The 24063-nt window shown below is 46.2% G+C and overlaps 9 non-coding genes across 9 annotated transcripts; 4 read left to right on the forward strand and 5 right to left on the reverse strand.

The window, feature by feature from the left end:
* Positions 1–6285: 6285 nt before the first annotated feature.
* On the reverse strand, positions 6286–6360 carry trnat-cgu (transfer RNA threonine (anticodon CGU)). Its single transcript has one exon. It is a non-coding gene; the product is annotated as a tRNA-Thr (tRNA).
* Positions 6361–7737: 1377 nt separating this feature from the next.
* trnak-uuu (transfer RNA lysine (anticodon UUU)) lies at positions 7738–7810 on the forward strand. Its single transcript has one exon. It is a non-coding gene; the product is annotated as a tRNA-Lys (tRNA).
* Positions 7811–8072: 262 nt separating this feature from the next.
* Positions 8073–8146, reverse strand: trnat-cgu (transfer RNA threonine (anticodon CGU)). Its single transcript has one exon. It is a non-coding gene; the product is annotated as a tRNA-Thr (tRNA).
* Positions 8147–9523: 1377 nt separating this feature from the next.
* trnak-uuu (transfer RNA lysine (anticodon UUU)) lies at positions 9524–9596 on the forward strand. Its single transcript has one exon. It is a non-coding gene; the product is annotated as a tRNA-Lys (tRNA).
* A 262-nt stretch (positions 9597–9858) lies between these two features.
* Positions 9859–9932, reverse strand: trnat-agu (transfer RNA threonine (anticodon AGU)). The gene has a single exon. It is a non-coding gene; the product is annotated as a tRNA-Thr (tRNA).
* A 10044-nt stretch (positions 9933–19976) lies between these two features.
* trnak-uuu (transfer RNA lysine (anticodon UUU)) lies at positions 19977–20049 on the forward strand. Its single transcript has one exon. It is a non-coding gene; the product is annotated as a tRNA-Lys (tRNA).
* A 262-nt stretch (positions 20050–20311) lies between these two features.
* On the reverse strand, positions 20312–20385 carry trnat-agu (transfer RNA threonine (anticodon AGU)). Its single transcript has one exon. It is a non-coding gene; the product is annotated as a tRNA-Thr (tRNA).
* A 2062-nt stretch (positions 20386–22447) lies between these two features.
* Positions 22448–22520, forward strand: trnaq-uug (transfer RNA glutamine (anticodon UUG)). The gene has a single exon. It is a non-coding gene; the product is annotated as a tRNA-Gln (tRNA).
* A 262-nt stretch (positions 22521–22782) lies between these two features.
* Positions 22783–22856, reverse strand: trnat-agu (transfer RNA threonine (anticodon AGU)). Its single transcript has one exon. It is a non-coding gene; the product is annotated as a tRNA-Thr (tRNA).
* Positions 22857–24063: the final 1207 nt, after the last annotated feature.

The following is a 24063-nucleotide window of genomic DNA, read 5'->3' on the forward strand; positions in this document are numbered from 1 at the left end:
ACAGGGGGAACTCCTGATTGACAGGGGGCACTCCTCCTTGACAGGGTGCACTCCTCATTGACAGGGGGCACTCCTCATTGACGGGGGGGCATTCCTCATTGACGGTGGAGCACTCCTGATTGACGGAGGGCACTCCTCATTGACGGAGTGGCACTCCTCATTGACAGTCGCCTCCCAATTGACAGGGGGCACTCCTAATTGCCAGGGGGCACTCCTCATTGACAGGGGGCACTCCTAATTGACATGGGGAGCTCTTAATTGATATGGGGCACTCTAATTGAAAGGGGGCACTCCTATTTGACAGGGGCACTCTTAATTGACATGGGGCACTCCTAATTGAATTGGGCACTGCTATTTGTCAGCGGGCACTCCTAATTGACATCGGGTACTCCTAATTGACAGGGGGCACTCCTAATTGACATGGTGAGCTCGTAATTGATATGGGGCACTCCTAATTGAAAGGGGGCACTCCTAATTGACAGGGGCTACTCCTCATTGACAGGGCCAATCCCCATTGACAGCGGGCACTCCTCATTGAAAGGGGGCACCTCTCATTGACAGGGGGGCACTCCTAATTGAAAGGGGGTCACTCCTAATTGACAGTGGTCATCCCCAGGTGATAGGGGGCACGCCTCATTGACAGGGGGCACTCCTCATTGACGGCGGGCACTCTTCATTGACGGTGGGGCGCTCCTCATTGACGGGGGGGGGCACTCCTCATTGACACGGGGAACTCCTCGTTGACAGGGGGCTGTCCGCATTGAAAGGGGGCAATCGTGACTGACAAGGGGCAATTTTCATTGACAGGGGACACTCCTCATTGACGGTGGGGCACTCCTCATTGACGGGGGGGCACTCCTCATTGACGTGGGGGCAATCGTCATAGACGGGGGGGGGGGGGGCAATACTCATTCACAGGGTGGAACTCTTCATTGACGGTGGGGCAATCCTGATTGACAGGGTGAAAACCTCACTGACAGGGGGCTCTCCTAATTGACAGGGGGCACTACTAATTGCCAGGGGGCACTGCTAATTGACAAGGGGTACTCCAATTTGACAGGGGGCACACCAAATTGACAGAGGGGCACTCCTAATTTCCAGCCTCACTCCGAATTGGCAGCGGGCATTCCAAGATGACAGCGAGCACTCCTGATTGACAGAGGGTACCCCTAACTGACAGTGGGAGCTCCTAACTGACAAGCGGCACTCCTAATTGCAAGGGGGTACACCTCATTGACGGGGGGCACTCCGCATTGACAGTGGCACTGCGCATTGGTGGTGGGGCTCTCCTCATGGGCGGTGCGGCTCTCCTCATTGACGGTGGGACACTCCTCATTGATAGGGGGCACTCCTCATTGACAGGGGGCACTCCTCATTGACAGGGGGACTCCTCATTGACAGGGTGCACTCCTCCTTGACAGGGGGCACTCCTCATTGACAGGGGGCGCTCCTCATTGACAGGGGGCAGTCCTAATTGACAGTGGACGCTCCTCATTGACAGGGGGGCGCTCGTCATTGACAGGGGGCACTCCCCATTGACGGTGGGGCATTTCTCATTGACTAGGGGTCACTCCTCATTGACGGTGGGGCAATCGTCTTTGACGGTGGGGCACTCCTCATTGACAGGGGGAACTCCTCATTGAAAGGGACGTCCTAATTGACAGGTGGCACTCCTAATTTACTGGGGCCACTCCTAATTGACAGGGAGAGCTCCTAACTGACATGGGGCACTTCTACATGAAAGGGTGCACTTCTAATTGACAGGGGGCACTCCTAATTGACAGGGGAGACTTGTAATTGACAGGGGGCAATCCTTATGGACAGTGAGCACTCCTCATTGACAGGGGCACTCCTCATTGACAGGGGTCGCTCCTCATTGACAGGGGGCACTCCTCATTGACAGGAGGCACTTGACAGGGGGCACTCCAATTGACGGGGGGGTCACACCAATTGACAGGGGGCACTCCAATCGACACGGGGCAGTCCAATTGCCAGGGTGCACTCCAATTGACATGGGGGACTCCGAGTTGGCAGGGGGCACTCCTAATTGGCAGGGGGCACTCCTCATTGAGAGGGTGCACTCATAATTGAAAGGAGGCACTCCGAATTGACTGGGGGCACTCCTAATTTATATGGAGCACTCCTCATTGACGGCGCGGTACACCTTATTGATGGTGGGGCATTCCTCATTGACGGTGGGGCACTCCTCATTGACGGGGGGGCACTCCTCATTGACGTGGTGGTACTCCTCATTGACAAGTGGAATTCCTCATTGCCAGGGGCCTCCCAATTGACAGGGGGCATTCTAATTGACAGGGGGCACTCCTAATTGACAGGCGGCACACTTCATTGACAGGGGGCACACCTCATTGAGAGGGGACACTCCAATAGACAGGGGACACTCCAATAGACAGGGGGCACTCCGATTGACAGGGGGCACTCCAATCGAGAGGGGGTACTCCAATTGACAGAGTGCACTCCAATTGAACTGGGAGACTCCTAATTAACAGGGGCCACTCCTAATTGGCAGCGGGCACTACTATTTGGCAGGGTGCACTACTAATTGCCAGTGGGAACTGCTAATTGACAGGGGGTTCTCCTATTTGACAGAGGGCACACAAAATTGACAGGGGAACTCCAAATTGACAGGGGGCACTTCTAATTTCCAGCGTCACTCTGAATTGGCAGCGGGCATTCCTAATTGACAGTGGGAGCTCCTAACTGACAAGCGGCACTCCTAATTGCATGGGGCTACTCCTCATTGACGGGGGGCACTCCACATTGACAGGGGCACTCCGCATTGATGGTGGGGCTCTCCTCATGGATGGCGCGGCACTCCTCATTGACAGTGGGACACTCCTCATTGACAGGGGGCACTCCTCATTGACAGGGAGAACTCCTCATTTACAGGCGGCACTCCTCATTGACAGGGGAACTCCTCATTGACAGGGGGCACTCCTCCTTGACAGGGGGCACTCCTCATTGACAGGGGCACTCCTCATTGACAGGGGGCAGTCCAAATTGACACTGGACACTCCTCATTGACAGGGGGGCACTCGTAATTGACAGGGGGCATTCCTCATTGACTAGGGGTCAGTCCTCATTGACGGTGGGGCACTCCTCATTGACAGGGGGAACTCCTCATTGAAAGGGGCACCCTAATTGACAGGCGGCACTCGTAATTTACTGGGGCCATTCCTAATTGACAGGGGAGCTCCTAACTGACATGGGGCAAATCTATATGAAAGGTGGCACTCCTAATTGACAGGGGAGACTCCTCATTGACAGGGGGCGCTCCCCATTGACAGAGGCAGTCCTCATTGACAGGGGGCACTCTGCATTGACAGGGGGCACTCCTAATTGACAGGGGGCACTCCTAATTGACATGGGGCCCTGCTAATTCTCAGGGGGCACTCCTAATTGTCAGGGGGCACTCCTAATTGACATCGGGCACTGCTAATTGACAGGGGGCACTGCTAATTGACAGGGGAGACTTGTAATTGACAGGGGGTAATCCTAATGGACAGTGGGCACTCCTCATTGACAGGGGGCACTCCTCATTGACAGGTGGCGCTCCTCATTGACAGGGGGCACTCCTCATTGACAGCCGACACTCCGCATTGACAGGGGGCACTCCTAATGGACAGGGGCACTCCTAATTGACGTGCGGCACTCCTAATTGACATGGGGCACTGCTAATTGTCAGGGGGCACTCCTAATTGACGTGCGGCACTCCTAATTGACACGGGGGCAATCCTAATTGATTTGGGCAGCTCGTAATTGATATGGGGCACTCCGAATTGAAAGGGGGCACTCCTAATTGACAGGGCCACTCCTCATTGATAGGGGGCACTCCTCATTGACAGGGGGTCACTCCTAATGGAAATGGGTCACTGCTTGGTGACAGGGGGCACTCCACATTGACAGGGGGCACTCGCCATTGACGGGGGGGGAGGCTCCCCATTGACGGGGGGGGGGGCACTCATCATTGAAGGTGGGGCACTCCTCATTGACGGGGGGGGGGCACTCCTCATTGACACGGGGAACTCCTCATTGACAGGGGGCTGTCCTCATTGAAAGCGGGCTCTCCTCATTCACATGTGGCACTCCTCATTGACAGGGGGCACTCCTCATTGACAAGGTGCAATCCTCATTGACAAGCGGCAATCCTCATTGACAGGGGGCACTCCTCAATGACGGTGGGGCACTCCTCATTGACGGGGGGGGGCACTCCACATTGACGTGGGGCAATCGTCATAGACGGGGGTGGGGGGGCACTACTCATTCACAGGTTGGCACACCTCATTGACGATGGAGCAATCCTCATTGACAGGGTGAAGTCCTCATTGACAGGGGGCTCTCCTAATTGACAGGTGTCACTCCAAATTGATAGTGGGCCACTCCTAATTGACAAGGCGCAATCCCAATTGACAGAGGGCAGACCTAATTGACAGGGGGTACTCCGAGTTGACAGGCGGCACACTTCATTGACAGGGTGCACACGTCATTGACAGGGGGCACACCTCATTGATAGGGAGCACTCCTCATTGACAGGGGGCACTGCAATTGACTGGGGGCACTTCAATTGACAGGGGGTACTCCAATCGACAGGGGACACTCTAATTGACAGGGTGTACTCCGGTTGACATGGGGACTCCTAATTGACAGGGGCCACTCCTAATTGGCAGCGTGCACTACTAATTGGCAGGGGGCACTACTAATTGCCAGGGGGCACTGCTAATTGACAGGGGGTACTCTAATTTGACAGGGAGCACACCAAATTGACAGGCGGCACTCCTCATTGGCAGGGCGAACTCCTCATTGACATGGGGCACTCCTCCTTGACAGGGGGCACTACTCATTGACAGGCGGCACTCCCCATTGACAGGGGGAACTCCTCATTGACATAGGGCACTCCTCATTGACGGGGGAGGGGGGGCACTCCTTATTGACACGGGGAACTCCTCATTGACAGGGGGCTGTCCTCATTGAAAGGGGGCACTTCTCATTCACATGTGGCAATCCTCATTGACAGGGGGCACTCCTCATTGACCGTGGGGCACTCCTCATTGACGGGGGGGCACTCCACATTGACGTGGGGGCAATCGTCATAGACGGGCGGGGTAGAACTATTCATTCACAGGGTGGCACATCTCATTGACGGTGGGGCAATCATTGACAGGGTGAAGTCCTCATTGACAGGGGGCTCTCTTAATTGACAGTGGTCACTCCAAATTGATAGGGGCCACTCCTAATTGACAAGGCGCAATCCTAATTGTCAGAGGGCAGACCTAATTGACAGGGGGAACTCCTAATTGACAGGCGGCACACTTCATTGACAGGGGGCACACCTCATTGACAGGGGGCACACCTCATTGATCGGGAGCACTCCTCATTGACAGGGATCACTCCTCATTGACAGGGGGCACTCCAATAGACAGGGGACACACTAAGAGACAGGAGGCACTCCAATTGACAGGGGGCACTGCAATTGACAGGGGGCACTCCAATCGACACGGGGCACTCCAATTGACAGGGTGTACTCCGATTGACATGGGGGATTCCTATTTGACAGGGGCCACTCCTAATTGGCAGCGGGCACTACTAATTACGAGGGGGCACGGAGATTTTAACTCAGGAATATCAGCCTACCAAACAAGTGCTTGAACGAACTGAACCACCGTTGACTTATTTTTGGACGCAATATAGGAACGAGAGAGGCAGCACGTAAAGTGGGGATGATTTGATGAGGTCGTTGTGGTGCCAAATCGATGAAATTCTAAGCACGACTTGACTTTTGGACATTTAGAAAGTGAGGCGAAATACTCATCTTGAATTTAACGTGGATAACATGACACTTACCCAGCCACATTAAAAAATGAACTCTCTTCCAATCTTCTCTCCTCTCGAGCGCGGTTAATTCAACGGAGGGAAAAGATTGGCACCCAGGAGCCCGGATAGCTCAGTCGGTAGAGCATCTGACTTTTAATCTGAGGGTCCAGGGTCCAGTGCATGTTCGTGCGTAGCTTTCCTTCCAGCCAGAGCGCAACTATTTGAGATGTTGTTCAAATTCGCTTCACTTTAACCAATTCCTCACACGCGATTGACAATTGCAGAAGTCGCCACCAGCAAAATTCACCTATTTTCATCGGTGCTTCATGGCCGGCAGAGCAAAAATGCGCCTCTGGTCTTCTTTTCCTGCTGTAGAACTGTATGACTGTAAAGTTGCGGCGTCTCACAGCAAGAGTGAGTTTGTTGTAAAACGGCGAAACGCCACGTACACGAAGGTGCACGCTGAGATTCGAACTCAGGATCTCCTGTTTACGAGACAGGCGCTTTAACCAACTAAGCCACGGCGCCAAATGAACGCTGCAAGCAGCATTACAATTTGGAGATGAAAAACAATGCAAACGACCGTGGCCCCTGCAATCTGAAACAAAAGCAGAAACGCTGGAAAATCACAGCAGGTCTGACAGCATCTGGGCACAGAGAACAGAAGCAACGTTTCGGGACATTTCTTCAACCACAGGGTGCTGAATGAGTTGAATTCACTGCCACACAATTTAATTGAAGTCAAACTTTGTTTGATTTCAAGAAGAAATTACTTTTTGCTCTTGGGGCTAAAGGGATCCAGGGGTATGGGAGGAAGGGGAATCACGATTTGATGATCAGCCATGATCAAAATGAAAGGCGGAACAGTCTCGGAGGGCCGGACGACCCTTCTAGCTTCTAAATTTCCATGTCGAGATGGTGCTTCCTGACGGAATGCCACCCTGACTCGAAGCGATGTCTTTGTTCTCACTCGGCAAATGCTGAGATTTTCAAGACATTTTCTATTTTACTTTTATGTCTTTACTAAAGCTAAGTGGATGCTACTCATGCCCCTATTTCTCATGCACTGACAGACATCAACAAACACGATTATCGTTGCTTTGGAGTACATGGAGGCCAGATTCGCCAGCAACTTTCTTCTTTGAACTGGGTACTTAGGAGACTGATCTGCAGTGTTAAAACTGTTAAATCTGCGAAACCATTTCAGCCTATTCCTGGGCAATGGCAACATGCTGCCGAATGAAGTGTTACTTGACAATCCAATTTCCTTTTCACGGATGGCTTGCTGGAAATAGAGAACACAGTTTTGGAAATCAATTTGATTAAAGCTGCGGCAAATCATTTGTCAACGATGTACATATGAACAAAAGTCGTCGTTAATAGTTTGAAGATCTGTGCAGAGAGAACAAGAGTCAATGTTTAGATAGAACCGCCACGTGCTTTATGGCCGGAACAGACTCGATGTGCCAAAGGGACACTTTCTGCTGCAGAATGCAGGACACTGAAACTGGTGGTCCTCAGAGAGATGGTGATTTACTTCAAATTGTACAACGTGAAATGCAGAAACAAGTACCACGGAGAATTGAACTCAGGACTATCAGCCTACTGGACAATTGCATGAACGACCTGGACCACCGTTGACTTACTTTTGGACGCAATTTAGGAACGAGATAGGCAGCACGTAAATTGGGGATGATTTGATAAGGACGTTGTGGTGCCAAATCGATGAAATTCTAAGCACGACTTGAATTTTGGACATTGAGAAAGTGAGGCGAAATACTCATCTTGAATTCAACGTGGATAACATGACACTTCCCAAGCCAATTGAAAAAATGAACTCTCTTCCAAGCTTCTCTCCTCGAGAGCGCGGCCAGTTGAACGGAGGGAAACGAGTAGTAGTCAGGAGCCCGGATAGCTCAGTCGGTAGAGCATCAGACTTTTAATCTGAGGGTCCAGGGTTCAAGTCCCTGTTCGGGCGTAGCTTATCTTCAAACCTGAACGCAACTGTTTGAGATGTGGTTCCATTTCGCTTCACTTCAACCAATTCTTCACACGCGATTGACAATTGCAGAAGTCGCCACCAGCAAAATTCTCCTATTTTCATCGGTGCTTCATGGCCGGCAGAGCCAAAATGCGCCTCTGGTCTTCTTTTCCTGATGTCGAACTGTATGACTGTCAAGTTGCGGCGTCTCACAGCAAGAGTGAGTTTGTTGTAAAATGGCGAAACGACACGTACACGACGGTGCCGCTGAGATTCGAACTCAGGATCTCCTGTTGACGAGACAGGCGCTTTAACCAACTAAGCCACGGCGCCAATGGAACGCTGCAAGCAGCATTACAATTTGGAGATGAAAAAAAATGTAACGGACCGTGGACCGTGCAATCTGAAACAAAAGCAAAAACGGTGGAAAATCACAGCAGGTCTGACAGCAACTGGGCACAGAGAACAGAAACAACGTTTCGGGACATTTCTTCAACCACAGGGTGCTGAATGAGTTGAATTCACTACCACACAATTTCATTGAAGTCAAACTTTGTTTGATTTCAAGAAGAAATTACTTTTCGCTCTTGGGGCGAAAGGGATCCAGGGGTATGGGAGGAAGGGGGATCACGATTTGATGATCAGCCATGATCAAAATGAATGGCGGAACAGTCTCGGAGGGCCGGACGACCCTTCTAGCTTCTATATTTCCATGTCGAGATTCTGCATCCTGACGGAATGTCATCCTGACTTGAAACGTTGTCTTTGTTCTCTCTCGGCAAATGCTGAGATTTTCAAGACATTTTCTATTTTACTTTTATGTCATTACTAAAGCAAAGTGGATGCGACTCATGCCCCTATTTCTCATGAACTGACAGATATCAACAAACACGATTATCGTTGCTTGGGAGTACATGGAGGCCAGATTCGCCAGCAACTTTCTTCTTTGAACTGGGTACTTAGGAGACTGATCTGCAGTGTTAAAACTGTTAAATCTGCGAAACCATTTCAGCCTGTTCCTGGGCAATGGGAACATGCTGCCGAATGAAGTGTTCATTGACAATCCAATTTCTTGTTCACGGATGACTTGCTGGAAACAGAGAACACAGTTTTGGAAATCAAATGGATTAAAGCTGCGGCAAATCATTTGTCAACGATGTACATATGAACAAAAGTCGTCGTGAATAGTTTGAAGATCAGTGCAGAGAGAACAAGAGTCAATGTTTAGATAGAACCGCCACGTGCTTGATGGCCCGAACAGACTCGATGTGCCAAAGGGACACTTTCTGCTGCAGAATGCAGGACACTGAAACTGGTGGTCCTCAGAGAGATGGTGATTTACTTCAAATTGTACAACGTGAAATGCAGAAACAAGTACCACGGAGAATTGAACTCAGGACTATCAGCCTACTGGACAATTGCATGAACGACCTGGACCACCGTTGACTTACTTTTGGACACAATTTCGGAACGAGAGAGGCAGCACGTAAATTGGGTATGATTTGATAAGGACGTTGTGGTGCCAAATCGATGAAATTCTAAGCACGACTTGAATTTTGGACATTGATAAAGTGAGGCGAAATAGTCATCTTGAATTTAACGTGGATAACATGACACTTCCCAAGCCAATTGAAAAAATGAACTCTCTTCCAAGCTTCTCTCCTCGAGAGCGCGGCCAGTTGAACGGAGGGAAACGAGTAGTAGTCAGGAGCCCGGATAGCTCAGTCGGTAGAGCATCAGACTTTTAATCTGAGGGTCCAGGGTTCAAATCCCTGTTCGGGCGTAGCTTATCTTCAAACCTCAACGCAACTGTTTGAGATGTGGTTCAATTTCGCTTCACTTGAACCAATTCCTCACACGCGATTGACAATTGCAGAAGTCGCCACCAGCAAAATTCACCTATTTTCATCGGTGCTTCATGGCCGGCACAGCCAAAATGCGCCTCTGGTCTTCTTTTCCTGCTGTCGAACTGTTTGACTGTCAAGTTGCGGCGTCTCACAGAAAGAGTGAGTTTGTTGTAAAACGGCAAAACGACACGTACAGGAAGGTGCCGCTGAGATTCGAATTCAGGATCTCCTGTTTACTCGACAGGCGCTTTAACCAACTAAGCCACGGCGCCAATGGAACGCTGCCAGCAGCATTACAATTTGTAGATGAAAAACAATGCAACCGACCGTGGCCCCTGCAATCTGAAACAAAAGCAAAAACGCTGGAAAATCACAGCAGGTCTGACAGCATCTGGGCACAGAGAACAGAAGCAACGTTTCGGGACATTTCTTCAACCACAGGGTGCTGAATGAGTTGAATTCACTGCCACACAATTTAATTGAAGTCAAACTTTGTTTGATTTCAAGAAGAAATTACTTTTTGCTCTTGGGGCTAAAGGGATCCAGGGGTATGGGAGGAAGGGGAATCACGATTTGATGATCAGCCATGATCAAAATGAAAGGCGGAACAGTCTCGGAGGGCCGGACGACCCTTCAAGCTTCTATATTTCCATGTCGAGATGGTGCTTCCTGACGGAATGCCCCCCTGACTCGAAGCCATGTCTTTGTTTTCACTCGGCAAATGCTGAGATTCTCAAGACATTTTCTATTTTACTTTTATGTCTTTACTAAAGCTAAGTGGATGCTACTCATGCCCCTATTTCTCATGCACTGACAGACATCAACAAACACGATTATCGTTGCTTTGGAGTACAAGGAGGCCAGATTCGCCAGCAACTTTCTTCTTTTAACTGGCTACTTAGGTGACTGATCTGCAGTGTTAAAACTGTTAATTCTGCGAAACCATTTCAGCCTATTCCTGGGCAATGGGAACATGCTGCCGAATGAAGTGTTCATTGACAATCCAATTTCCTTTTCACGGATGGCTTGCTGGAAATAGAGAACACAGTTTTGGAAATCAATTTGATTAAAGCTGCGGCAAATCATTTGTCAACGATGTACATATGAACAAAAGTCGTCGTTAATAGTTTGAAGATCTGTGCAGCGAGAAAATGAGTCAATGTTTAGATAGAACCGACATGTGCTTGATGGTCCGAACAGACTCGATGTGCCAAATGGACACTTGATCCTGCAGAATGTGCCGCGGTTCCCCGTGGACGGCAAGAAGAGTTCATCAATCAGAATAGAGAGTCTGATTCTTGATCTTCCAGGCAGCAAGGCTTTATTAGCTAATACATTTCAATAAAGCCGGGATTTCCAGATGAATCCAAAAAACCAGTGCTCTGACAGTCCTTTTTATCCACATTTAGCTTCATATTTCATCATTCTTATCTTACAGTCAAGGTTTTTTTGTTGCAGACCCCAAGGCCACTTTTCGTTAGCCACCATAGTTTACTGGACCTACGTTATCTGCCTTCTTTCTGATTGGTCACTAATGAATGTGCTGTGATATCATTGTGGTTACATCTTGCCTCCTTATCTGAAGTTTATTGTCTAATCAGCCAAGGTTGTTGCTTGTTCAACCATTGTAGGGCATCCTGCTATGCCAAGTCTTTTTTCCCGTTGTCTGACTTTCTCACGTTTATTTAAGAAATTACTTTCAGCTTCTGTGTGTTTCCTTGACTTCTTTTAACCTTTATGTTCATTTATGTGAGTATCCATGTGTACTGACCTGGTAAGGTATTGTGCACTTAAAAAGGGTACAAGTATATGCTTAATAAGATATGTGATGATATATGAGAACTTCTTAAGTAGTGATTATCTCTTCTATGTTAATTATTATCTCCTACTTGTCCTAATAATTATTCCTTCCAATATATGTTGTCTTAATGATTATCCCTTACATATCCCCTCTTTGAGACATCATTGTCTCACTAAACTATTTCTTGATATATTTTCCCAATATATGTCTTAGTTATGTTTGGTTTCACGAAATGTGGAGGAGCTTAAGTGTAGGATCAATATCCCTTTTTGTTTATTAATAGCCTAATTGCGAACTGCTCCTCCAGATTTCCTTTCCCTGATAGTTCATTAAAATACATTTTTGCATTAATACATTTCATACACTTTAGACTAACACATCTCTCCCTCCTTGATTTTGCTTGATCATTTAAGTATTTCCCTCTATGCGTATGGTATCTAGGGTCATATTATCTCCTCTTATTTTCAAACTATTGATAATGGTACATGCTGTCCATTGCCCTGTTAATTACACATCGACATAAGCATCCTGCTAACGCTATCCCTACTATTATAAGCAACAGTAACATAAATGATTTAAAAATCCAATCAAACATCCCATTTCCTACCCATCCTAACCATCCAGGTGGGTTATAATCATGGAATTCGTGACCTATCTTTTGGAGTTGGTCTGCTTGTGCCTTGATATGCTTTGCAAGGTTAGTTATATTCTCAGATTTATCTGGTATGTAAGTACAGCATTCTTGTTAAATTATGGCACATGTTCCTCCCTGCGAGGCCAATAGATAGTCCAAAGCCAGTCTATTTTGCAGGGCTACTGTGCGGACTGCCATCAGTTCTGCTGATACTTCTGTCAAGGCTTGCCCTGTTTTTCGAGCTTCAGCTGCAGTGATATTAGCCAGTTGTTCCAGGGCTGTGGCCATCAGAATTAACTCGTTTGCCGTTCTTCCTGTCCCATGTAATGGAAAGGCCATCATAAAGAACTAGTCAGTCTTACTGATTGTTCGTTTTGCTCGCGAAGGGTAGCTTCGTAGGGAAGGCATGTGGTGCATATAGGGCACTACATATCCCAGATAACAGGAGCCTGTCCAGTTCGCAGGAAGCCAGGGATATGCCTTTGTACCGCATATAAAGTAAGTTCCATTGTAGGCCGTGAAGTTCTCAGCCAGCGTCATCCAAGTTTGTACAGCTTTTCCTTCCCACACGTTGCTTGATGTGATGTTGCATATTTCAGTCCAGTCTATTTTGAACATACCAGCTGTACTTAAATCTTTCACAGGTGGTTGCCATTCTACAGTTTGCTGACATTTACTTTCTCCAACTCTTGCTCCATCCACATTTTTCTTTAAACAGAAGGATCCTGGTCCATTTGATTTTAGGACCGTCGGTACAGGTGGGAACTGGGAATGGTCGTAGGTTGGTTGGTACCATGTAGCAAACCTGGTCATTCTATACCCAGCTGACTCCCACATTGTCATGTTTCCTCCTTCCCCTGTCTTATTTTGTCTCAATATCCATTCTATAGTTTCTGAAATCTGAAAGGGGAGAGACTGGAGTGGTAGGCCTTCTTGGGAATGGCTTGGGACATGAGTGCAGACCTAACATTTGCTTATGTTCAATCTTTCTGCATACATATATGACATATATAGGTAAGTATTTATATGCGATCTGTCTTCTTCCTGTTCATTTTTACTCTTGCCACCCCCCATACTAAGTACTAGTATTATCCCCATCCATCCTACCCCTACTTTTCCCATGCTATCACAAGGAGGGAGAGTACAATTTATCACAGTTTACACAATTCTTTTCCCGCGCTTAGTCGCCGCTACTACTATTTAGTTTATACAGTCTTTCAGCTTCAATTTCAGTGTTTTCTCTTGTTTTGTCAGTTCAGTTGATAGCTCAGTTTCCTGGGTCGAATTCGGTGAACCATGAACTTGAGCGGTAGAGTTTGTGTCAACAGTCCTTGTTCCTGAGGAAGGAAAATACTGATCACTGGTATACAAATCAAATTTCCATCTTCTTTTAACGCATTGAAACAGATCTTCCCCTCTTTTGCAGTCTTTAGTGCTACATTGCAAAACAAGGAGCGTCAGTCTCAATCAAAGTTATCATGAGTCTATTCGGTGGGGGTAATTCAACTTGACCCCATTCCTGGACTTCTTGTTCGGGGATTTGTTCATTCTCTATTCGCACTACCATTTGTCGCATCATTAGTCTGGTAATAAAAGATCTCAAAGCAGGCAGTAAACAACAAAAGATTAGTCCAATTACGATCATTACTACTACTATTATAACCCCTGCCTTTGCAAACCATGCTCCCCATTGTCCGAATACATTATCAAGCCAATTCCAAATATTATGGCCAATTCTTTTGGGCCCATCATAGCTTGTATTAAGGCTTTTATTTGACTTTCATGCTGTATTGGTTCCCCACTACTTTTCATAAAGCCTCTCTGTTTCCAGATTGATCCAAACAGATGACACACTCCATGTGCATAAGCCGAATCTGTATACACTTCTACTGCCTCCCCTTTTGCTAATTCACATGCTCTGGTTAGTGCCTTAAGTTCTGCTAGTTGGGCCGAACAGGGCTGTTCACATTTTTCTGCTTCTATAACTTCAAGTCCTCCTGGTCTTTGTTCAACTATGGCATAGCCTGCGTGGTTTCCCAAGTGATCCCTGTAACATGAGCCATCTACATACAGTGTCCTCTTCTCTTCTGTCACTAGTCCCTCTGCTCTTAAGTCTTCTCTCAGTTTCATAAATGTTTTTGCTTCTCTTAAGCATTCATGTTCTTCTCCTTCATGAGGTAATGGCATGTAATCAGCTGGATTTACTCTGTTGCACTTTATTATTGTGATATCTGGAAATGTGGTTAGCATTCGATAATGATGGATCCTAGCAGGTGTCAGCACAAATTTTCCTTGCTCAATCAATTCAGCTACTTTGTGGTGTACATGTATGTTTATTAAATATCCCATTGTGATGGTAGCTGCTTTTTCGTAAGCCCACCAAGCAGCTGCCAAACCCTGATAACATGGAGGGTACCCCAGGGCCACATCGTCTAACTTGGTGCTATAATAAGCTATTGCTTGTTTCTTTCTTCCTTTACACCTGTCCTGCATTAACACAGCAGTTGCGAATCCTGTTTCCCTGTTGCTAACAAAAAGGTCAAAGGGTTTATCATACGAAGGCAGCATCAGTGCTGGTGCTTGCACCATCTCTTGTTTCATGTTATCAAATGCCTCTGAGGCCTCCCTGTCCCATATCAAGATCGCTTTTAACTCCTCACATCCGGCCTCTTTCATTATTTTCCTTAACGCTTGTGTTTTTTCTGCATAGTTTTCTATCCATTCTGAACTAAATCCTGTCATTCCTAAGAATGTCATCATCTGTCTCACTGTCTGTGGTTTTGGGATTTTCAATACTGCTTCTATCTGCTGGTGAGCTATTCTTTTTTGTCCAACAGTTATTTCCCTTCCAAGGTATTCTACTTTTCTTTGACAGAACTGTAATTTCTTTCTTGACACTTTATGTCCTTCTTTCGCCAGCTTTCCCAGCAGTTTTAAACTTTCTTCCCTACACTGTTCCTTTGTTTCTGTACACAACAACAAGTCATCCACATATTGTATCAGTGTTCCTTCTAGTTGTATCCCTGCCAAATCTGCTCTCAACACTTGGTTGAATACATGTGGGGAGTGTTTGAATCCTTGTGGCATTCTATTGTATGTGTATTGTTTTCCCTCATACTTGAAAGCAAAAAAGTACTGACTCGCTTGTGCCAAGGGCACACTGAAAAATGCTGAGCATAAGTCTATTACTGTAAACCATCTGCTTTCAGACGGTATGTTAGTCAATAAGGTGTAGGGGTTAGGGACTTCTACTGGCATATTTTCAACTACTTCATTAACTGCTCTCAGGTCGTGTACTAACCTCCACTTTTCCCCATCTGCCTTTTTAACTGGTAATAAGGGTGTGTTACATTTACTTCGGGTTTCTTTTAACACCCCTGCGTCTACTAATCCTCTGATTGTTTCTCTTATGCCTTTTACTGCTTCTGCCTTGATTGGATATTGTGGTTTATAAGGTCCTTGACATCCTGGCTTCAATTTTACTTCGACTGGGGTAGCTGTTTTAACTTTGCCTACATCTCTGTCGTTCTTTGACCACAATTCCTCAGGGAGAGAATCTAAATCTTTTTCTAACTTTGCTCTCCATTCTTGCTCTACTTCTTTATCTTTTAACTCTATTTTTACCTCTTTTGGTCTTCCAGTCATCCTTGCATTAACAGATATTTTCATCATTTGTCCGTCAGTCGACATCCAAATATTCTCATTGTTTGCTTTAATAAATTCCAGTTCCTGTGCCCTAAACGTCATAAGTCCCAAATCCTTTGGTCTGTAATCAGGATTCACCTTTAGCGTAACATGTGGTTCTGTCTCAGGCACTGAGAACCATTTTCTGACCCATTCATTCTTTCTAATTGTGAGGGCTGCTCCCTCTGGTCCGATTAAAATGCTGTCTGAATTTATTTCCTGTTCTTGTCCTGCCTCTTTATTCCACTTCTCCTGTATCTCTGACTGTTGCATTTTATCAAAAATCATTGTGCTATGTAGTTCAGTTTTTGGCCATTCGGCGTCTGGAATCTGTGCCTCTACAAATGTCCCCCAAATTTCCCATACCTGCTTTTTAATTTGTTCTTCTATGTCCCCTAGCCAATATACATTGGCCCACTCTTCTCCCCTTACCCTAATTACGTACATGCCCGTCAGATTAATTCCTTGAGTTGCACACTCTAATTTTAACCCTCACCCTAAGATTGCATCCCGGCCTAACAAATTCAGTGGTGTTTTATTGCACACTAACACAGGCACATGAGTGGTTTTGTTTCCACCGGTGATAGGCACCGGCATCGTCATTTGAGTCAATACTGCTTTCCCCGAGAACCCCATAGTTTTTACAAACTGACCTGACAATGGTAGGTGTCCTGCATATTTTTCTTGTATGCACGTACAAGTAGCTCCTGTATCTATCATCATGGGGATCTCAACCCCCCCTATTCTAACATTGATTACAGGTTCTTGATTTGCTGTGTCCGTTATTTGTACATACTGGCCTACCATTTCGGGGTTCTCTGGGCCTCCCTATAGGAAACTCTGGTGATTTACTGGCCCCTGACTCATTGGGCAGTCACTGGTTGGCACTTGCATCATTTGCTGACTCATTTGTTGTTGACCTCCTTGTCTATAGCTGTTTTGGGAACAATTCCTTTTTATGTGTCCTGTTTCCCCACATCCCCAGCATACCCCTGGAGGGCCAGGTGGTCCTCCCTGCCTGGGGCCTTGATTATATCCTTGGTTTTGTCCCCTCTGGTTCTAATAGGGTGCTTTTCCCTGTCCCTGTCCTTTTCCTCCTGCACTTCCCTTGCTATATTTACATTTTTCATCCCATTCTTCCTTACCCTCCTTCTCTTCACACCTTGCCTCACTGTCCACTGCCTCCTCACCTTTTTTACTCTGTTCTTCCTCCATTTTTCTATTTGCCCATTTTAACACCCTTACCCGAACCAACTCTTCCTCTAACTCTTGCCTCATACGGCGTATGTTATCCAGTTCTCCTTCCACTTTAGCACCTTCTTCTTCCCTTTTTACCTTTCTTTCCACCTTCTGCTTTGCCCATTGTTCGCGGGTCATGTCCCTTTCTTCATATTCCCCCTCAAAATTCACTGTCCCCTTTATTACTGGATACAGCCCAGCAAAATCTTGGTTTTCCTTATAAGGGGGCGGGGCTATATTTGGGTCTTTCAATTTTTCCTTTTCCTGAATCTGAACTGGCATTTGCATTTTCCATATGCACTTTTTCTCTTTTCCTTCCTTTTCAAATAATGTTAGTATCTCCAATTCTTTTCTTCTTTTCTGATTTCTCTTTTGTGATTTATCCCTTAGTTTATAGTTCTTTACCAGTCCTTTCTGATCCTCACATCTTTCTGTACACCAGGTGCCTCCCTCTGGCCACTGTGTGTTTAATTTACTTGTTCATTTGGTCCATTTTTGGGAGATATGGGCTATGTCTCCTTTCAGGGCTGGGTACTTTTCTCCCAGAATTTCCACCGGTGTCTTAGTTTGATGTGGCATGTTCTGTTTCTTTGCACTGCCTTGCGGCTTAATATTTTCTGATATGTTGGTATTTGGCACTATTGTTATTTTTATGCGATATACTGTTTTCCCTTTTTCTGTCCTTGGGCTATCTTCCCACTGCACTTCCCTGACTGACACCTGTATTTCCAACCGAGGTCTCAGTATTTGCTTCCCTGTTCTTCCCTCTCCTGGTGATAATCCTTTTTCTTCTGCTAGTGGATAATATGCCTCCACTTGCTCACTGATTTCCAACAGAGCCTTACTTGGTCTGATTTCTTCTATTAATTCTGTCAATGTTTCTTCTACTGCTTCACTCGTCCAATTTTTGTATATTATTTCGTCCCAATTTATGTATGGCCACTCCTTATTCACTTCCTCCAAATTAACTACTTCAGTTATTCTTCTTAGCAGGGCATTTCTCTCACCCTCATACCACTCCCTAAAACCTCCTCCAACTATTTTTACTAGATCTTCTCTAAAAAAAATGTGTGTTAACACCACTACTTAAGAAATCTATTACTGCAATATTCCTACGTTATTCATCACTGTCGTGATCCTGCTTTACACTCCACATTTACCAACAGCTGCTTACACCGCTATTCCAGATCAACCTTTTCAGGCTTCTCCTTGTAGCCCCTTTACTTTATTTCACTACCTATCCCCTCTCTTCTTCCGGCGATCAACGTAGGTCCTTAATTACTATATCAGGTAGGAGACCAATCTCTCCTAGATCTCTCCTTCCTCTCGGCTGACGTCTCTCTCTCCGAGGTCCTGGGTAGGTTTGGACTGGCAGGCTTGCCTACACTTACTCTCCTTGGGCAAGTCGTAACCTGGAAGCCCGCTCCAAACCGCTCGACTAACCTAATTGCATCAATTAGCGTTCGGTTTTTGTAGCGTCTCACTTTTTACCCATTCGTGGACAATACAGTACATAAAACTAAAGCGTGCTTTTTACATGCAAAATTTACCCTTCCGATCAGACTCAGTCTCTCAATATTTTACACAATTTTAACTTTACCAATGCAGGTTATCTTTTGGGCAGGTGAGATCCAGGACCAGTGGAGAACCGGGTGCGCCAGGCCTCGAAAACCCCTTTCTGACAACAAGGATTTACATGCATGCAAGTCTGCTTACCTTGTTGACAGAAGGCCGGCTGGGGACTTCTCGGTTCCGGTCGGACCACCGTCTCCCTCGATCCCTCCGGGGTTGAGTCACCGGACGACCTCAACTCTGCCCTGCTCGCAAGCGACAGATTTGCCGTGGTTCCCCGTGGACGGCAAGAAGAGTTCATCAATCAGAATAGAGAGTCTGAGTCTTGATCTTCCAGGCAGCAAGGCTTTATTAGCTAATACATTTCAATAAAGCCGGGATTTCCAGATGAATCCAAAAAACCAGTGCTCTGACAGTCCTTTTTATCCACATTTAGCTTCATATTTCATCATTCTTATCTTACAGTCAAGGTTTTTTTGTTGCAGACCCCGAGGCCACTTTTCGTTAGCCACCATGGTTCACTAGACCTACGTTATCTGCCTTCTTTCTGATTGGTCACTAATGAATGTGCTGTGATATCATTGTGGTTACATCTTGCCTTCTTATCTGAAGTTTATTGTCTAATCAGCCAAGGTTGTTGCTTGTTCAACCATTGTAGGGCATCCTGCTATGCCAAGTCTTTTTTCCCGTTGTCTGACTTTCTCACGTTTATTTAAGAAATTACTTTCAGCTTCTGTGTGTTTCCTTGACTTCTTTTAGCCTTTATGTTCATTTATGTGAGTATCGATGTGTACTGACCTGGTAAGGTATTGTGCACTGAAAAAGGGTACAAGTATATGCTTAATAAGATATGTGATGATATATGAGAACTTCTTAAGTAGTGATTATCTCTTCTATGTTAATTATTATCTCCTACTTGTCCTAATAATTATTCCTTCCAATATATGTTGTCTTAATGATTATCCCTTACAAATGCAGGACACTGAAACTGGTGGTCCTCAGAGAGATGGTGATTTACTTCAAACTGTACAACGTGAAATGCAGAAACAAGTACCACGGAGAATTGAACTCAGGAATATCAGCCGACTAGACAAGTGCATGAACGACCAGGACCACCGTTGACTTACTTTTGGACGCAATATAGGAACGAGAGAGGCAGCACGTAAAGTGGGGATGATTTGATAAGGACGTTGTGGTGCCAAATCGATGAAATTCGAAGCACGACTTGAATATTGGACATTGAGAAAGTGAGGCGAAATACTCATCTTGAATTTAACGTGGATAACATGACACTTCCCAAGCCACTTGAAAAAATGAACTCTCTTCCAAGCTTCTCTCCTCTCGAGCGCGGACAGTTGAACGGAGGGAAACAACTGGCAGTCAGGAGCCCGGATAGCTCAGTCGGTAGAGCATCAGACTTTTAATTTGAGGGTTCAGGGTTCAAGTCCCTGTTCGGGCGTAGCTGATCTTCAAACCTGAACGCAACTGTTTGAGATGTTGTTCAATTTCGCTTCACTTTAACCAATTCCTCACACGCGATTGACAATTGCAGAAGTCGCCACCAGCAAAATGCACCTATTTTCATCGGTGCTTCATGGCCGGCAGAGCCAAAATGCGTCTCTGGTCTTCTTTTCCTGCTGTCGAACTGTATGACTGTCAAGTTGCGGCGTCTCACAGCAAGAGTGAGTTTGTTGTAAAACGGCGAAACGACACGCACACGAAGGTGCCGCTGAGATTCGAACTCAGGATCTCCTGTTTACTAGACAGGCGCTTTAACCAACTAAGCCACGGCGCCAATGGAACGCTGCAAGCAGCATTACAATTTGTAGATGAAAAACAATGCAACCGACCGTGGACCGTGCAATCTGAAACAAAAGCAGAAACGGTGGAAAATCACAGCAGGTCTGACAGCATCTGGGCACAGAGAACAGAAGCAACGTTTCAGGACATTTCTTCACTCACAGGGTGCTGAATGAGTTGAATTCGCTACCACACAATTTAATTGAAGTCAAACTTTGTTTGATTTCAAGAAGAAATTACTTTTCGCTCTTGGGGCGAAAGGGATCCAGGGGTATAGGAGGAAGGGGGATCACGATTTGATGATCAGCCATGATCAAAATGAATGGCGGAACAGTCTCGGAGGGCCGGACGACCCTTCTTGCTTCTATATTTCCATGTCGAGAGATTCTGCATCCTGACGGAATGTCATCCTGACTCGAAACGTTGTCTTTGTTCTCTCTCGGCAAATGCTGAGATTTTCAAGACATTTTCTATTTTACTTTTATGTCTTTACTAAAGCTAAGTGGATGCTACTCATGCCCCTATTTCTCATGTACTGACAGACATCAACAAACACGATTATCGTTGCTTGGGAGTACATGGAGGCCAGATTCGCCAGCAACTTTCTTCTTTGAACTGGGTACTTAGGAGACTGATCTGCAGTGTTTAAACTGTTAAATCTGCGAAACCATTTCAGCCTATTCCTGGGCAATGGGAACATGCTGCCGAATGAAGTGTTCATTGACAATCCAATTTCTTGTTCACGGATGACTTGCTGGAAACAGAGAACACAGTTTTGGAAATCAAATGGATTAAAGCTGCGGCAAATCATTTGTCAACGATGTACATATGAACAAAAGTCGTCGTGAATAGTTTGAAGGTCAGTGCAGAGAGAACAAGAGTCAATGTTTAGATAGAACCGCCACGAGCTTGATGGCCGGAACAGACTCGATGTGCCAAAGGGACACTTTCTGCTGCAGAATGCAGGACACTGAAACTGGTGGTCCTCAGAGAGATGGTGGAGTCCATATCCACAGATCTCTAAAGGTTGCCAGTCAAGTGGATAGAGCTGTGAAGAAGGCCTATAGTGTGTTAGATTTTATTAACAGGGGGTTGGAGTTTAAGAGCCGTGGCGTTATGCTGCAACTGTACAGGACCTTGGTGAGACCACATTTGGAATATTGTGTGCAGTTCTGGTCACCTCACTATAAGAAGGATGTGGAAGCGCTGGAAAGAGTGCAGAGGAGATTTACCAGGATGCTGCCTGGTTTGGAGGGTAGGTCATATGAGGAAAGGTTGAGGGAGCTAGGGCTGTTCTCTCTGGAGCGGAGGAGGCTGAGGGGAGACTTAATAGAGGTGTAGAAAATGATGAAGGGGATAGATAGAGTGAACGTTCAAAGACTATTTCCTCGGGTGGATGGAGCTATTACAAGGGGGCATAACTATAGGGTTCGTGGTGGGAGATACAGGACGGATATCAGAGGTAGGTTCTTTACGCAGAGAGTGGTTGGGGTGTGGAATGGACTGCCTGCAGTGATAGTGGAGTCAGACACTTTAGAAACATTTAAGCGGTTATTGGATAGGCACATGGAGCACACCAGGATGATAGGGAGTGGGATAGCTTGATCTTGGTTTCAGATAAAGCTCGGCACAACATCGTGGGCCGAAGGGCCTGTTCTGTGCTGTACTGTTCTATGTTCTATGACGTACTTCAAATTGTACAACGTGAAATGCATAAACAAGTAAAACGGAGAATTGAACTCAGGAAGATCAGCCTACTGGACAAGTGCATGAACGACCTGGACCACCGTTGACTTACTTTTGGACGCAATATAGGAACGAGAGAGGCAGCACGTAAAGTGGGGATGATTTAATAAGGACGTTGTAATGCCAAATCGATGAAATTCTAAGCACGACTTGAATATTGGACATTGAGAAAGTGAGGCGAAATACTCATCTTGAATTTAACGTGGATAACATGACACTTCCCAAGCCACCTGAAAAAATGAACTCTCTTCCAAGCTTCTCTCCTCTCGAGCGCGGACAGTTGAACGGAGGGAAATGTTTGCCAGTCAGGAGCCCGGATAGCTCAGTCGGTAGAGCATCAGACTTTGAATCTGAGGGTCCAGGGTTCATGTTCCTGTTCGGGCGTAGCTGATCTTCAAACCTGAACGCAACTATTTGAGATGTCGTTCAATTTCGCTTCACTTTAACCAATTTCTCACACGCGATTGACGATTGCAGAGGTCGCCACCAGCAAAATTCACCTATTTTCATCGGTGCTGAATGGCCGGCAGAGCCAAAATGCGTCTCTGGTCTTCTTTTCCTGCTGTCGAACTGTATGACTGTCAAGTTGCGGCGTCTCACAGCAAGAGTGAGTTTGTTGTAAAACGGCGAAACGACACGCACACGAAGGTGCCGCTGAGATTCGAACTCAGGATCTCCTGTTTACTAGACAGGCGCTTTAACCAACTCAGCCACGGCGCCAATGGAACGCTGCAAGCAGCATTACATTTGTAGATGAAAAAAAATGTAACCGACCGTGGACCGTGCAATCTGAAACAAAAGCAAAAACGGTGGAAAATCACAGCAGGTCTGACAGCATCTGGGCACAGAGAACAGAAGCAACGTTTCGGGACATTTCTTCAACCACAGGGTGCTGAATGAGTTGAATTCACTACCACACAATTTAATTGAAGTCAAACTTTGTTTGATTTCAAGAAGAAATTACTTTTTGCTCTTGGGGCTAAAGGGATCCAGGGGTATGGGAGGCAGGGGGATCACGATTTGATGATCAGCCATGATCAAAATGAATGGCGGAACAGTCTCGGAGGGCCGGACGACCCTTCTAGCTTCTATATTTCCATGTCGAGATGGTGCTTCCTGACGGAATGCCACCCTGACTCGAAACGTTGTCTTTGTTCTCTCTCGGCAAATGCTGAGATTTTCAAGACATTTTCTATTTTACTTTTATGTCTTTCCTAAAGCTAAGTGGATGCTACTCATGCCCCTATTTCTCATGTACTGACAGACATCAACAAACACGATTATCGTTGCTTGGGAGTACATGGAGGCCAGATTCGCCAGCAACTTTCTTCTTTGAACTGGGTACTTAGGAGACTGATCTGCAGTGTTTAAACTGTTAAATCTGCGAAACCATTTCAGCCTATTCCTGGGCAATGGGAACATGCTGCCGAATGAAGTGTTCATTGACAATCCAATTTCTTGTTCACGGATGACTTGCTGGAAACAGAGAACACAGTTTTGGAAATCAAATGGATTAAAGCTGCGGCAAATCATTTGTCAACGATGTACATCTGAACAAAAGTCGTCGTGAATAGTTTGAAGATCAGTGCAGAGAGAACAAGAGTCAATGTTTAGATAGAACCGCCACGAGCTTGATGGCCGGAACAGACTCGATGTGCCAAAGGGACACTTTCTGCTGCAGAATGCAGGACACTGAAACTGGTGGTCCTCAGAGAGATGGTGGAGTCCATATCCACAGATCTCTAAAGGTTGCCAGTCAAGTGGATAGAGCTGTGAAGAAGGCCTATAGTGTGTTAGATTTTATTAACAGGGGGTTGGAGTTTAAGAGCCGTGGCGTTATGCTGCAACTGTACAGGACCTTGGTGAGACCACATTTGGAATATTGTGTGCAGTTCTGGTCACCTCACTATAAGAAGGATGTGGAAGC

This window comes from Mustelus asterias, chromosome 16 (genome assembly GCF_964213995.1).
Source record: "Mustelus asterias chromosome 16, sMusAst1.hap1.1, whole genome shotgun sequence".
NCBI classification, from domain to species: domain Eukaryota; kingdom Metazoa; phylum Chordata; class Chondrichthyes; order Carcharhiniformes; family Triakidae; genus Mustelus; species Mustelus asterias.